Here is a 7,645-nt window from a genome sequence, read left to right as displayed (position 1 = left end):
CAGCCAAAATTGTGTGTGGCTAAAATAATTAAAAAGAAAGGTCATCAGCAAAACTACGGGGTGGATGCAGACGAATTTTCATGTGATGACTAAAAAATATGCAGCTAAAGGAAAAAAAAAAGACGGCGGAGAGGGGCCAAGGCTAATTTGACTCCCCTCCCCCCCCCCCCCCCACCAAAAAACAAACAAACAAACAAACACCACTGTTTTACAGCACCTTTAAAGGACTCTTAATTTTTTGTTTGTTCAAAAACAAACGTCTTTTCCATATTGTAGGCGAAATGTAGACCGATACAGTGTATAAAGTGTACATCCCAAGCTATTAAAGAAAAAAAAAACAGATTATGAATATCATTTAAAGTAAGAATTTCAGTGTGTTTAATCATCTTTAGTTGAGTTGCAAATGACATGTACATATTTAATAAGAGCAGTAAACTTCGAAGCGCCCCCAAGCCCTTCTATACTTAATTATTCATGTGTAAAGGTAGCGCCAGGGCACTCTGGTGGTCTAGTGGTTATGACGCTGGTCTAGTAATCCAGAGGTCGTGGGTTCGAATCCTGCTTGGGCTGCCTGTGATTTTTTTTTTCACAGCAGCCTACAAACTGCACACTGCAGTTGCGTGCGTTACTACGGATGGAGACAAATGAATAATCTATTATTTTAATATACGATGTTTGACATCCTTATTGCAATCACTTTCTTTAATTGTAAATTTAGAGACATAATGAATTATTATTAAAAGAAATCAAATTTCTGTATTTTGTTGTGAGTTTGCATGGGAACATACACGTATCATAATTTACAATTTTAGTTAGATAAAGAACATCTTATAACAGAACTGTATAGTGATGGTTGAATAATTATGTCAAATTGTTATAAGTCCTATCATTTACATGGAGTGCATGTTCCCATGTTTATAAGAATCATACGTGACACATTCAAAGTGGGTTGAAGACAACAAAATAATAAATAAAAGAATAAAGGAGAATAGAACTTAATCTGATTACAGCATCATCTAAATATTGCCAATGTGCACTTAGAAATCTATCAAGATTTATCACAAGGTTATGATTACAACACAAAACCTTCAAGATTTATTATCATGAAATACATACCAATGAACACTTAAAAAAATCTAACGTTCCACATCCACATGAAGCTTTCCTTGATATAAATGTCTCTCTGTAGTGTTATTAAAGTGTAGCAAAATTGTAATTACGACATCACAGAATGGAATGCATTGTTTTCACCTTCAATCTTAGGATCTCCTTTCATGTTTCCACTTTACAATCACATTTCACTGTAGATATACCGTCCTTATGTTGTCGCCCTTCATCCCAATTTCTCCCTTCTATCCTATCTGTAGATTGTCTTCTTTCCTAAGCCATTGTATTCACATTCCTTGATGATCAGCACGATGCTGTACTTTTTTCTTCTTCTCTGAAACAGTCCAGCTCTTCGCTACTGCATGGCATCAGTCATCTGAAAGAAAAGACAGAAATTAAGAACTTTCGATTAAAATCAAACATCATGACACAAGATACAACTTTCATTTTGAGAAAAAGAAATCAGCCAACTAAACTGTAGTTGAAATTATTTTGCTCTATTTATATTAAACATAAAACAAAACGGTATACAGGATCAAAGAATGTCAAAAAAAATACTGCTGTTTTTGATGCATATTCAAATTGTCTCGCCTTTTACATACTTTAATGATGCAAGATCTTATGTCTAGCACTTAGTAAGTCTCATGTAGAATTTAAATTATTATTCACATGAATAAATCTGCATGTCCTTGTAAACAAGGCATTGCTTTGAAAAAGCTGAATATCACTAATTGCATTTGGGAAAGAGTCTACGACAATCAAACTTGTTTATTATCAGAGACTTTAACATCTTAATAAGACCTAGACTCTACATTACCATTGTATTCACATCCGTTGGTGATGTACACGACCCTGTACTTTTCCTTTTCTTTTCTGAGACAGTCCAGTTCTTCGCTACTACATGGCACCAGTCATCTGAAAGAAAAGAAAGAAATTAAGAACTTTTGATTAAAATCAAACATCATGGCACAAGATACAACTTTAATTTTGAGAAGAAAAAAAAATCAGCCAACAAAACTGAAGTTGAAATTATTTTGCTCTATTTATATTAAACATAAAACAAAATGGTAGGCCTATGCAGGATCAAAGAATGTCAAAAAATGCTGCTTTTCGTATTTGATGCATATTCAAATTGCCTCTTCATTTACACATTTTACTGATGCAAGATATTATGTTTAGCACTTGGTATGTCTCATGTAGAAATTGAATTATCATTCACATGAATATAAATCTACATGTATTTGTAAACAAGGCATTGCATTGAAATAGCTGAATATTACTACATGTACCTGCATTTGGGAAACAGTCTATGACAATCAAACCTGTTTCTTATCAGAGACTGTAACATCTTAATTAGACCTAGACTCTACATTATCATTCAGCTTTTAAAGGTATTAACCATTCACCTATAAAACACTGGCATTGTCATGTGCATCATATTTCTTTGATACTGCACATATTTTCATGAAGTCTGCACAAGAATGCAAATGAAACACGTCTGCTGTTTGGTATTTATGAAAAAAAAAATCACTAACCCGAAGTCCTTGGCCTTAGAAATAACATGTGGCGAGTTTAGTAGGAATTGACGTTAAATTCTTAAAATAGAATAAGAATAGATCTACTAAGTAGGCCTTTGCCTCATGAATGTTTGGTCTAATTATAGACTAAGTGAAGTCTAGACCTTTCACTTTTAAGTTACCAGTGGTTCACAAAATTTATATTATAGATCTAGACTACATCTAGATCTAGACATCTAATACTATTAGATCTTGGCAACTTTTGTCTTTGTGACACGAAATTAACATGTCACGGATGATATTGCGGCGATATCCAACAGGATGACAGTACCACTATTACTGACTCAGTAAGTTGACATAGATAACATCAACTTGTTAACGTACGTTAGAGATGGCACCATATACAAAAGCCGGTGACACTGACACTGACAGATCTAACGACTACGTTTAGACTAACGTTAAAGAGTTAGACTCGCCATCTCAGTAAGTCGGCCAAAGACAAAGTCAATACAGGGCTAAGTCAGTGTTACTGTTATGTTAGGCCTAACAAATGTTAACGGTTACTCGGTTAGGTTAGGTTTACCAGGACTCAAGAGTCCTGGTTAAATCAGTCGAGGGACATTTCTTAGAAGTCCTTCGATTCCAAGAATAAAAAGGGTGAAAGAACAAAGGGAAAAAAGGAAAGAAGAAAGGACAAAAGATTATGTATGGATGCTGTGGAAATCGACAGCGCTACTGTATCACTATCAATCACGCGTGAATATGTAAACGCCATTTGGTTGGGCCGCATTCACAAGTTTTAGGGAAAAAAAGTCCCACCGCTGTGCTTCAAAGGTACTCCACTCGAACTAACATTAGACATAATGTCACATATCTACACACAGTACGGTACTAGGGCTGAATTCACAAGTATACTATAACACTGCACTGTACAGGAAAGCCACCTAACCTGTAGAGTACTACTCGTAGTGTTTAGCGTTAGGTAGTATCACTAGACCACATACTGTCATAGATGACATCTACACCAACGCTGCACACTGGCACTGGTCCGACGGTCCCTGACCAGGAAAAATCACTGTTGGACACTGACCAGTAACTTTTTCAGGAATGGACCAGTAAAGATTGGGGGAAAAAATGGGTGGACTCTACCTACTATTACCACTAGTCTAGATGTAGATCTAGAGCTAGACTACCGTGTACCGGTATGGCTCTGAACTGTGTTAATTTGACTTGGTCTTAGACTTCAGCTGATCTTAGTTTTAGTAACTGGTACCGGTATTACAAGTAAAGTCTTAACTTAGACTTAATAGTTAGACTTGAAAGTAAAAGTCTAACATGTCTAACTTTATTCTTTACTCTTCCTTTGAGTTTTACTGTTAGACTTTTTATTATTTTTTTTGTTTAGTACGCCTACTTTGTCAATCTCATGATTTCATTTTCAACTCAAAAGTCAAGGCTTTTAGTGTCTTCGAGACTTTGAAATCTTGCAATCTGCATGTCTTGCACACAGACGTTACGACTACAGTACTCAGTAGTCTCAGAAGTAACGACATAAGTTGAAAAGAAACAATAAATAATATGATTTGGGATCTAATTTGAAATTGGATGGCGTTTACAGACTAGGCTTCATAAGCATCACGCGATTGAATACATGGGACTACACACTACCGCAATTAATGGTTATGGTAGTCCAACTGAAACTGTTATTTTGAGCATGATTTTAATAGGATTATAGCTTACCATTCACTTCACTCGTGGACAGTGGGCTGGCTTAGGCCGTCATTCATCTTTCAGAAGGTTTGGTTCTCACTCTGAGATCTGGATTAGGGCCAAAACCTAATTCTAGGCCAGTAAGTTGAACAAAGCTCAAAATAATGCAACTGCGACGGTTCGTGAAACCCGCATTGCTCTTCACCGTAGCAATTCGGGTTTCACGAACCGGCGTATCTTTCCTGCGTCGGTTCGTGAAACCCCTTTTTCTCAATTTCTCGATATTTCGAGTACCGTCGTTTTTTTCTTTCTTTGATAAAATTAAGAATAATTAATTTTGTGATCTAAAATTTTGGGATTTGGTAGAGTTTTGAAAGCACTTTCATTTGGTACCAATATCTCGATTTTGAAAATTTTGACCAAAATCGAAATAGCGTCAGTTCGTGAAAACACCGACGATTTCTATCCATAGCTAGTAGTCTGAGAGACTGAGATGATTCATAAAGAATAAGTTGAATACACTTTTGGAATGTAATGTCCTAAAATACTGTCAGGCAATCACAATAATCATATTAAAGAAAAAAGACAATTGTGGAAAACATCCCAAGTAATAAAACCTTGTTGGGCAAAATGTATTCGTCTGTGAGTGCGTGAAGTAGATGTAACGCTCCTGCCCGCAACATAGCCGTTTGCTTGCTTTTCTTAAGCTGTTAAAATGTTCATATTGCAGATTATGTAGCATACAACATTCTGTTTGCGCTGTTTATTCGTAGGAGACATAGTCCAAGGTTCAATGAGCAGTAAATTTGCCTGTTTGTTCATATCGTATTGATAATGATCTCCATACCACGCGTAAGTAGTCGGTAAACTCTTATTTGGCCCTTTCTTTCTGCTTTATTTTTCCGCGGCCAAAGGCCAACCTGAGGATAATTAGGGAGTGTTACTTGTACAATAGAATTGGAGAATGATAATACGGTCTTCAGATGCATGGCTGACATCTGTAGTTATGATAAAGTATCAGTTAAGATAACTTCTAGTACGCGCCATCGTGTTTCATGTGTGTAGTTCCCGTCATGAGCACGTTACAAATTGGGTACTTACGAGTGGTGTACATCACGAGCTCGACATCCGTCATGAGTGATAGAGCACGATTGTAAAACAGCCCTTAAACTCGACACTAATGACAATGAGGCCCATGAGCTATACTATCCAAAAAACTACACACTACGCAAATAAGGACCACGAGTTAGACACTATTGAATGAGGCCCAAAGAACTGGACACGAGCTGGACGTTACATCTTAGAATTTACGAAGAAGTGTCTAGCTCATGGGTCTGTTTTACCTGACACATGTCTGATGTCTAGTTTGTGAGCTGAATGACTCGTTGGTGTATGACTCATGGATCTTTTTTTTTTTTTTTTGAATATGGGTATTTAACATTATCTTGGAATGACCCTCTTGGGAGGGCTCCACTGCATTATCACACGCTCACACGCATACACACGCACATACACACACACACACACTCACACACACACACACATGATATAATATCATGACCTTAAATTTGAAATTAAAAAGGGCGCTTATGTGGACACTTTGCGCTACGCAAGTAACACACAAGAATGAATAGACCACTTTCTGAAATACGTTAGCTCTAATCTTGCTCCCAGACACAAATCATATACATGTGTCGGGTGTTCTTGTACTTTCACTGTTTCCGAAATTCTATTAATCCGAAAATGAACCAATATGGTTCGAAATTCCAAATAATATATCCATCAGAACAGCGAAACTTCTGAGTAACAAACCTCTACAATAAGGCTACAGATGATCAGATTATAACGAACACAATTTCATTTGGGGATCAGCGACTATGGTGAAATACGGAATTTGTTCGCTATTGGAATAACGGACCTTCGGAATAACAAGAATCATCCGTTATTGCTGTGCCCTACATATACAATGTAATATTAACTAGTGTGCAAAATTCAGGGGGCTAATAGAGGGATATACAAACAAACACAAAACATAATTCTTTCTCTAGTATTGTAGCATCCTATAGAGACTGCTAAGTTCAGACAATTTGTGGAGTTGTTCAGCCGTTTATTGCGTCTAAATGTCACATGTCGTTCCATACACAGCTGTCACGAGTTGCTCCATACACAGCTCAATTTGCTCCGTAAAAACTGTGAATAAATAATAAAGGCATCATAAACCCTTTGTTCACGAGATACCATTAATTTGTTCTTCTATCAGTGTTAACAGTTTGTTCTACACTATGTATTAATACACCAAGTTATGACAAATCAGAGTTTGTGCAGCATACTTGACCACACACTGGTTAATAAACAGCTGACTTCTGTAATTCTTTCAAACTCTTCTATAAATCATAATTATATTCGTGACTGAGACTATTGTACCTCACACTGTCTTCAGAGCATGTGTCACTGACCATGTTAATGACTTCACACTACAATCCTTGCCCCTTTACACTGCTTTATATGCAATTTAGTGTAACTTCATAAACTCTTGCGTGCAACATGAACGTCCACCTACTATATAACATCATGCACTCACGTTCCAAATGCATGGACACCAAATCTCCTTCCTACATGCATAATACATGTATTAGAACGCATACAATTATAACTACATTATACATGTATTCTTGTGCTTACCATAATTATACACAGGGCTCAGAAATGACTGACATCTCTGGCCTTATACACTGTACTCGTGCATGCATTCAACGCTGTACATGTTATATTATATCCCTCATGTAAAGCTTCTTGCCATAGGATTGTACAGAGCACGAACATGGTGTAGTTTTACTAGCTAGCTACGAGCAGCTGGATGCGGTGCAATTGGTTACTAGCCAGCGTGATATAGTACTTTTGGGAATCCACGATTTGCACCCAATCGTGATCGTGTGATCGATATCTACATTTCTCACTTAAGAATGTACGCAGTGCGCGTAGTAGCGATACTTTTGAGCGACAGTCCTGTGGCTTGTAGCGAGCTAGCGCTAGCAGCGCGGTGCGCGACACAGCATTACAGAAATCTGTGGTGCGATGGTGTGTGTGTGTAACGTTATTAACAATTAGTGTGATCAATGCATTCAGCTCAATTGACAAAGTGACTGGTTCAAGTAACGGAGGAATGATCGCAGGAGGACACCATATCAGGTACGAATTAGGAATAAACTAAAACCGATTTTGAAGATGATCTGGGTAACGAAGCTGCTTCAGGCCTACTTTTAACGTAGTCCTGGACCTCCTCGATCTTTCGGAGTTTTGCACGCTGTAGT

The 7,645-nt window shown here is 37.3% G+C and overlaps 1 long non-coding RNA gene across 1 annotated transcript; it reads right to left on the bottom strand.

The window, feature by feature from the left end:
* Nucleotides 1-204: 204 nt before the first annotated feature.
* On the bottom strand, nucleotides 205-4,782 carry LOC139738926 (uncharacterized). The gene is made up of 3 exons (XR_011711478.1): nucleotides 4,365-4,782; nucleotides 1,925-2,022; nucleotides 205-1,483 (listed from the first exon to the last, which is right to left on the bottom strand). It is a non-coding gene; the product is annotated as an uncharacterized lncRNA (long non-coding RNA).
* Nucleotides 4,783-7,645: the final 2,863 nt, after the last annotated feature.

Source organism: Diadema antillarum, unplaced genomic scaffold (assembly GCF_040938485.1).
Source record: "Diadema antillarum isolate AM-2024a unplaced genomic scaffold, OU_Dant_1.0 seq00000775_RagTag, whole genome shotgun sequence".
Classification (NCBI taxonomy): domain Eukaryota; kingdom Metazoa; phylum Echinodermata; class Echinoidea; order Diadematoida; family Diadematidae; genus Diadema; species Diadema antillarum.
The sequence above is the reverse complement of the archived record's forward strand: the minus strand, read 5'-3'. Positions and strand labels throughout refer to the sequence as shown.